The following is a 7,808-nucleotide window of genomic DNA, read 5'->3' as shown; positions in this document are numbered from 1 at the left end:
TAGTTTTTTTTTTTGTGCTAATTCTAAGGATGGTCACTTTTTAAAACAATAACTTATATTTACAATTACAGATACGATCACTTGCCTTTTTTTGAGAATAAGTAAACCCAAGTTATAGCCGATGTGAACGGTGGTCCATATGGCTGTGTATCCGGGATGCCAGATCCCTTATCCTTTTCTTATGGCCACTCAGCTCACGGCCTTCCCAAGTGACCACGATGATGTCTGGCCTTCAGAGGAGCGGATTAGCATAAAAATCTTATTCTGCGGGGACAGTATTAGCAAACATATTACCCTCTAACGCGGCTCTGGCCCCGCCGAGATCCTGTGCTCGGAATCAATTACGAAATTACTTCAACCTCTAAGTCGACATTAACGGGAGAAGAAATGCCATCGACCGGACCCAAATAAGATTTCGAAAAGATGTGATTATTTAATCTCTTGCCAGTGTTTAAGAATTTGATTCATAAAATTGTCTAAAATGAGATAGAATTAAATTCTTGTCGGAGTCCCCTGTCATCGTTTCATCCCGTTCTGTGTAACGCTGGTTTAACAGTGACCCTCATTAGATTCCACCAAATATAGCACTGCCCATCGGAAAGGAAGGTGCTCTCCTATTAAAGATGTGGTCTTGGGCATAGCGCAATACCGTGGATCTGTTATTGATGTAATTTTCGTCATGAATTTAACATTTGGCGTTCCACGTTAATTACTCTGAAAGTTGAACGCTAAACGATAACCACTTTTAACAGACTTTGTTTTACTACTGTTTTAATGAAGATGCATATATCTAAAATAAAAACTGATTTATTTTAGTGCTTCTGTTCAGCTTAAGTGACTCTTTTAAGTTGTCTATCAACGTTTACGAAGCATAGCTGTTTATTTTAACATGGCTTAAGTAGGCCGGCAGGGTCATTCGTACAAACGAGGCCAAACGACTGAGTGGGGGCATATTTTATTTAACACACTGGCATTGTTGTCCACGTTAAGCAATTGACAATTATTAGCCCTGATCTCATAAATCAGCCAGCAGGCCGTTATAATGGTTGAATAGAATGGCCGATGAAGCTCGGGTCACTGTCATTAACCAGAGCCCGTCTCCATGAGGCTACACAAGCAGGCTGGTCGGCCCCCCGAAGGCATTTGGGTCTCTGTAGGACCTGCTGGCTTAATATCGCCCGTGTGCTGAGATAAATGCTTAATCACACATGCATTAGCGGAAGACAGCGGGCTATTGTATGGAGCGAAGGTTTACTGGAATTAAGCGATTAATGACCAGCTACGTTAAATGGGACACAGCAGCGCGTCAAAAATGATTGAGTGTTTTTTAATGTTTTATTTTTTTTATTCCTTGTGGTCTCTCAGGGTCTTCCCTCTGGCCTTGAAGTTGAATCTCAATTACTGTAGGCCAAACCTCTCACCTATTATCAAATGCTCAATTATCCCTTATCTCTCCCTTGCCTTTTCTGTATGTTGTCGTAGATCTCTACAGGCAAATATTCAATTACCAATAAAACAAAAGGTGATGGTGTGTCTAAAAATGTCAATAGCAAAACACACACACACACACATATGTTGATGTACCTATCTATTATTTTCTTGGTATCTTAAAATTATATTCTAGATATATAAGTATCTGCCTGGACAGGCCAGTCACACTCGTTCCATGTCCCCTCAGTACAGTCACTGATGAACATTGTGTCTTTCATTGGGAAAACAATGACCGGCATTCTTGTCTTTATATGTGACAATAAATCATGTGATCCGTGTCATATTTTTTGAGTTTTGCATTTGTCTTGCAATGAACGAAATGCTTTTGATGGATGAAAACGGATATTAGGGGTCACAGAACCAGCGATCATGAACATTTAAACCCACGGTCTGGTAGGCCTGGAGAGCTTTCTTCCTCTTTTTTCCCCCCTCTCTCATTCCTCCTTTATAAAAATCGTTATTACATTACGTCACAATCTCCATACATTAACTGATGCAAGAATCCACAAGTTAATGTTTGAGAATAAGTGAACGATATCCTCTCCCTTAGGTGTTGATTTTTTTTTTTCAAATTTTCTGAGGTGCCCTGCTTTAAAAAAAAAACTGCATTATTACTTAAGTTTGATATAGCAACAGTCCAGCCACCTTGTGTCTCATCAGCATCACTTTAAAATGTGATGAACCCGAGCTGATGGTGATGATAAATTGCGCGGTCAGCGTCTTCGTTTTTAGACCAGGAAAGAGTATAAATTGGAATGAATAGTGTGAGGTGAGGAAATGCTTAGGGAGTCGACGGTGTTAAATCAACCCAAACTTATTTAATGTGGTTTAATGGAATGGCTCTGCCGGGAGAGTTGATAAATTACTATTGTATTCCCTCCACCTGCTATTGCACCTTGTGATTTTATTCTTCTCGTTAATAGCTTTACTTTTTATGACATATCATGTATACGTCGGGGAAAAAAATAGTGATAGACAAATGTCCTAAAGAATTACGCTGTGCAACTATTTGACATGGTTTTGCATGAGGTAGGTTGTCAAATCTTTTACATGTATCCTTAAGAAACTTCAATTTCATTTGAAAGTGGCCTCGGAGGATTATTTACTAAATTGTATCTTTAGTTTGCTACACCTCATTCAGTAATAGTTCATTTTAATAATAACTGAAATGGGGGCAAAATATTTTCATTCACAACTTAAATAAAATTGTTTATTACTATTTATCACTGAATTATTTATTTGTCTTTGATTTAGAAATAACATGGATGTGATTAATGTGATTAATTCTTGTAATCATAAAAATATTTGCACTTTTGGAAAGATATCATGTTATTGGAACATATTGATGCATAGGCCTAGCATGTTGTAACATGATTATTCCTCCTTCCATAAGACCACTGACTCAGCAGTTTACAAATTCATAGAGTGTATTTAAATGTAGTAAGATTTTCAAGACTAAAGAACAGTTTTAGGATGTTGAGTTCAGGCCAGACTCATATCATGGAAACAGAAGTTAGAGGCCTGAGGTAAGATATTGAGCTGCAGAGTCAGAACAACGCCCGAGAGTGGCAATAACGCTAATGCGATAAAAGAAAGTGGTTTTCTGAATATAGGTAGGTTGGAAGCAATAGCCAGAAATATCTATTTTCAGACCTTGGCTAAAATGAAAGAGTTATGGAAAGTGAAACCTGTGCCAGACTCGTTCCTCTTAGTTTCTCTGGTGAGACAGAAACTTTATTCTGGCTGTGAATTTCATGTTTTGAATGTATTTATGCTTAGGTTTTGATTAAGGCCCGTTTGCCACAAAAGTCAGATGTCTGTTAATAGATTATAATATTATGAATTATGAAAAGCAGAAATGACAAAAAAAAGTAGATTGCACTCCTACGCAAATGTAGTTTTGCTTTTGACACGTCTGTCATTAATCAAGTAATGGCTTTGTTTTTAGTTAAAAATAAATAAAGAAATGCACCCATTAATAAAGCAAATGACCTCAGCTCTCATTTTTTACCCATCGTTTTATATAACATTTTTTTTTTTTTGGTATTGGGTGGAAAAGAAGAGAAGAGAGTTTTTCTTAGCCACGTGCAGGGCAGATTGATGTCATTGTCTCGGCACACTGACCTTTGCTGTAGTACCCACGGCAGACATCACAAACTCTCACATCAATTTAGTCCAATTGGATGTGGCATGTCTTGGCTAACTCGATTTGTGCAGAAATGCACCTGTCTCTGCCTTCTCTCCCTATAGATTTGCTCGGGGGGAGGAGAGGTTGCTTCTCTCTCTCTTTCTCTCTGCAGATGCAGCCTCTGTGCAGCAGGCCTGGTGTGCCTTCCAAGGTCTGGGCAGAATGTCTCCAAGCACCAGAAGGAGAGGCCATTAGCCACACACTAATCATATTACTGCACGTTAAAGGGGGAAGTGAAGGCAAGCAGGGGAGGAGGGAGAGGAAGGGAGAAAAGTTTAAGGTGTTATTAAGGTTGTTCATCTCTCATACAGCTTGTGCAATTTTGTGTTGTCTGGGAGTGTGTCCTTGTGTGTGCGTGACTGTTTGTCTTGTATGTTTGTAATGTGGTTTAGTATATAGCTTATGGTAATTTGTGATTGTGTGTGTCTGCCTCAGTTTTTTACAAACTGTAACTGCACATTGAGTATATTGTATATGTATGTGGGTACAATTGTATAAACTAGTTGTGTTGTTAACTGTGTGTGCATATTGCATTTGTTAATGTGTGTTTGCTAGAACACATGCTAGTTTATGTGTGTATGTAAGTGTGTGCTTGTGTACGAGTGCGAAGGATTTGTTTAGGTTATGCAGAGCAGGCTGCCTGTCAGAGATGAATAATATGAGTGGCTTTATGAGCATTAGGTAATGAGAGGCATGCTGGGAACTGAGCGATCAGCACCAGCTCTCTGCATAGAGTCTTCCATCTGTGCTGACACAGTGATTACACCCCACACACACACAATCACAACACACATGCGCATACACAGATCCATGCTACTGTACCTATGTTCACAAATACTAGACAGGTCAAGCAGAAAATCTGTAAATTCAACAATACATACTCAAACAGACAGTTTAAATGTACATACGTATACTTTTTAAATTCACAAATTGAAAAGAATATTCTGGGTTCAGTACAAGTTACAGTTTTTCTCAGTCGCTTTGGTGCATTTCTTGAATCATCCTTAATATTTGCAAAGAAGTATGTGCATTTCTCAAAACAATTCATACAAACAGCACCACACAATGGATTACCTGCAAAAGCCTGTAACTTACTCAAAATCTTTAGTTCATGTCTCAAAAGTACATATTTATGTCAATGAACATATCAGTGCCATCAGAATGAAAAGTCCTTGTGTCATTGTTCACAAACAAGATAGTCAAAATGCTTAGTCATGCTGTCAATATTACAGTGCACTCTGTTAGTATTACCTGATGTAAATGATGGCAACAGCTTGGATGACTGTTACTGTATTGAAATGCAGAAGGCTGCACTTCTTATGTATGCCATATATCCATTTCAAAAGTACAAATTTACACATTACTGTATTTGGGATATTGATTGAAAGAGACTGGATAGGATTCACAGTTACACTTTACTAGTGATCTGACACACACACACACAAAAAAACACATTACAACGTCATTGTGATATACAAAAGATGTATGGGAAGATATACGAAAGTGAAAATCCAAAATTAGAAAGGCAAACACAGGAAACACCCCTTAGGCAGAACTTTGCTTTTGCAGGCACCACAGATTCTCATCTACATCCCAACGAATATCTTCCCTTGCAATGCAACATGGAATTGGAGTCAAGTGAACTATCTCACAACTTCATATATGTGGATGAGACTGGCTTCAACCTGACCAAAAGCAGAAGGCGTGGTTGAAATGGCATCGGCCAGAGAGCTACTGGTTCCAGGGCAACGGCGATGAAATATCCATTGTCAGAATTTGTAACTCTTGTGTTGTCCTCTGTCTATATATTCTTTCCCATTGAAGGTTCATGAGATGCACCTTTGAGCTATTTCAGAGAACTGGTTTATCATTAGATGATCTACATTCTCTTCATTAGTGAAAGTCAAGATTCACCAGTACAAATCATGGCAAATTTACAAAAAGTCTAATAGAAATGTGTAGAAAATATGCTTGAGAGTTTATGACAACTAGATCAACCATTTTGCATTTAATGACTTATACGATGGACTAATGCCTAGATGTTTTGTGGCATGAGACTATTGCACAGAGAACTATATGGTAAATTTTGAGAAGCATGACATTAGCAACTGATAATGTAGGAAACCACAGACAAATGTACATAATCAATTGCTTGAATGTTCCAAAACAATCGCAACTTGGTCAAAAAAATGAAAAACTGCTTTTATGATGTGGATTCATTTAGATGATGTGGAGGTTGAACAAGTAGATTTGAGAATTTAATTTCTGATCTGAGAAATGCACCAAAGCAACTGTAAATTCACTCGACAGTTTTTGTGAACCCAAAAAAATGTTGGCTCATCCCTTGTTTTTATAAATAAAAATAAACAAAAATGATAGTTACAGTGAGGCACAATGGAAGTGAAAGTAACCATTTTTGGAGCAGAAATGTAATGCATATTTTATAAAAGCACTTACGTTAATTCTTCTATTAAAATTTGGTGTTTAAATCTTTTGCAGCTGTTTTAGGGTTTATGGCATTTCAGTGTCATGGCAGCATAGTTGTAAAATTATACAAAAAAGCTGTACAATTATAATTTTACACATAAAAGGTTAAAATCATGTTAAAATGCACTCTATCTTGTGGTTTTACTATTGAAATACAGAATATTTTAACGTTTGTGAATTGACCCTTTAACTCTCAATAGATATTGAGACATGACATATGATGCTTTGATTTAAATAGACTTAGATAGACAGAGAGACAAACAGATTAGATGGATAGACAGATTAGATAGACAGACAGACAGACAGACAGATAGATAGATAGATAGACAGACAGACAGACAGACAGACAGACAGACAGACAGACAGACAGACGATCGATCGATCGATCGATCGATCGATCGATAGATCACTGTTTTAATTCTAGCCTTGTTTAGCTGGTGTGACTGTGGGTTAATGTCTTGCCCTACTGTGCCCCAGCAAACAACCCTTTGGGGCAGAACACTAACTAACCCACTGGGTGGGTTTGTGTGTTCTTACTGCACCCCTTCATTTGTCTTTTGTGGGGTCACATAGTGACCTAGTGTGCCCAGCAATCCTAAACAATACCTCACACAGATAGAATGACCAACCGCACACACACCACCACAAGACTACTAGTGCTGAGGCATCACAACACACATACACATACAAAATGACCAGCATCCCCCTTCCCCTATGATACTGACCCCACATTGCCTCCCCATTATAGAGGATTCAGAAAGCTTTTAGGGGTCCGGTAACGCTGAGAGATTGATGGTGTAAAACGCATGGTGGTGGGGGATGAGCAGGTGGTTAAGAAGAAAATGTCCCTCTTTTAATGGGAGCCACAGAGCGTAATTTAATAATTATGAAAAGTGAGAGAGTGGGGAGAGGGTAGCATGGCGGGATGGATGGATGACTCTGGGTCTGTCTGGAGCGGCAACAGACCAGAAGGAGACAGACGCTCTCTTCTGAACAGGTGAGGGGACTGAAGAGTGCTCCCTTATGTACACAAAAGAAAAAGTCTGAGATCACTAATAAAAATGCTTCAGACTTGCATTTTTCTATTTTATTACACATATTACCATTACAAGATTTAATATCGTCATAAGTTCTTATTCTTAATTTCCATGAAATTAAACTATAGGTTTGAGTAATATTTTAAATCCAGTAAAAGAAAATGTTCTGTAAATATTAAGCATCTAGGTGTCACATAAATGTTGTTATTGAATAATGACTCTAGTACGTTCTACTGAGTACATAAAAGCTTGTCAAAATGTTCAGAGGAACATGCTACTGTGATCACAACATTAGTGTGACTCCTAAATGCTTAATATTTTCAAAGGCGTGCAATGATAATCACAGTTGCTGTTGTTTATTTTTATAAATTTTTTCAGCATTTTGGCAAGAAATTGTCCTCTCACAATAGTGTTTATCTTTCTCTTTGTCTCTATTTAATTTCTTTTAATCTTCAAATATCAGCTGCTCCTGCTCTGCAAACATATGCACTGAAACCAGCTCCTCAGACACCAGCCATTCCCATGCTTCCCTTCAACCTCTGCCCCTTTCGATCATCCCTTCGTCCTCCTCTCCACGAACTTCGCTTTATCTGTGTGTCTCTTCG

This window comes from Sinocyclocheilus grahami, unplaced genomic scaffold, assembly GCF_001515645.1.
Source record: "Sinocyclocheilus grahami isolate Dianchi unplaced genomic scaffold, SAMN03320097.WGS_v1.1 scaffold1816.1, whole genome shotgun sequence".
NCBI classification, from domain to species: domain Eukaryota; kingdom Metazoa; phylum Chordata; class Actinopteri; order Cypriniformes; family Cyprinidae; genus Sinocyclocheilus; species Sinocyclocheilus grahami.
This window is presented reverse-complemented; position numbering follows the sequence as displayed.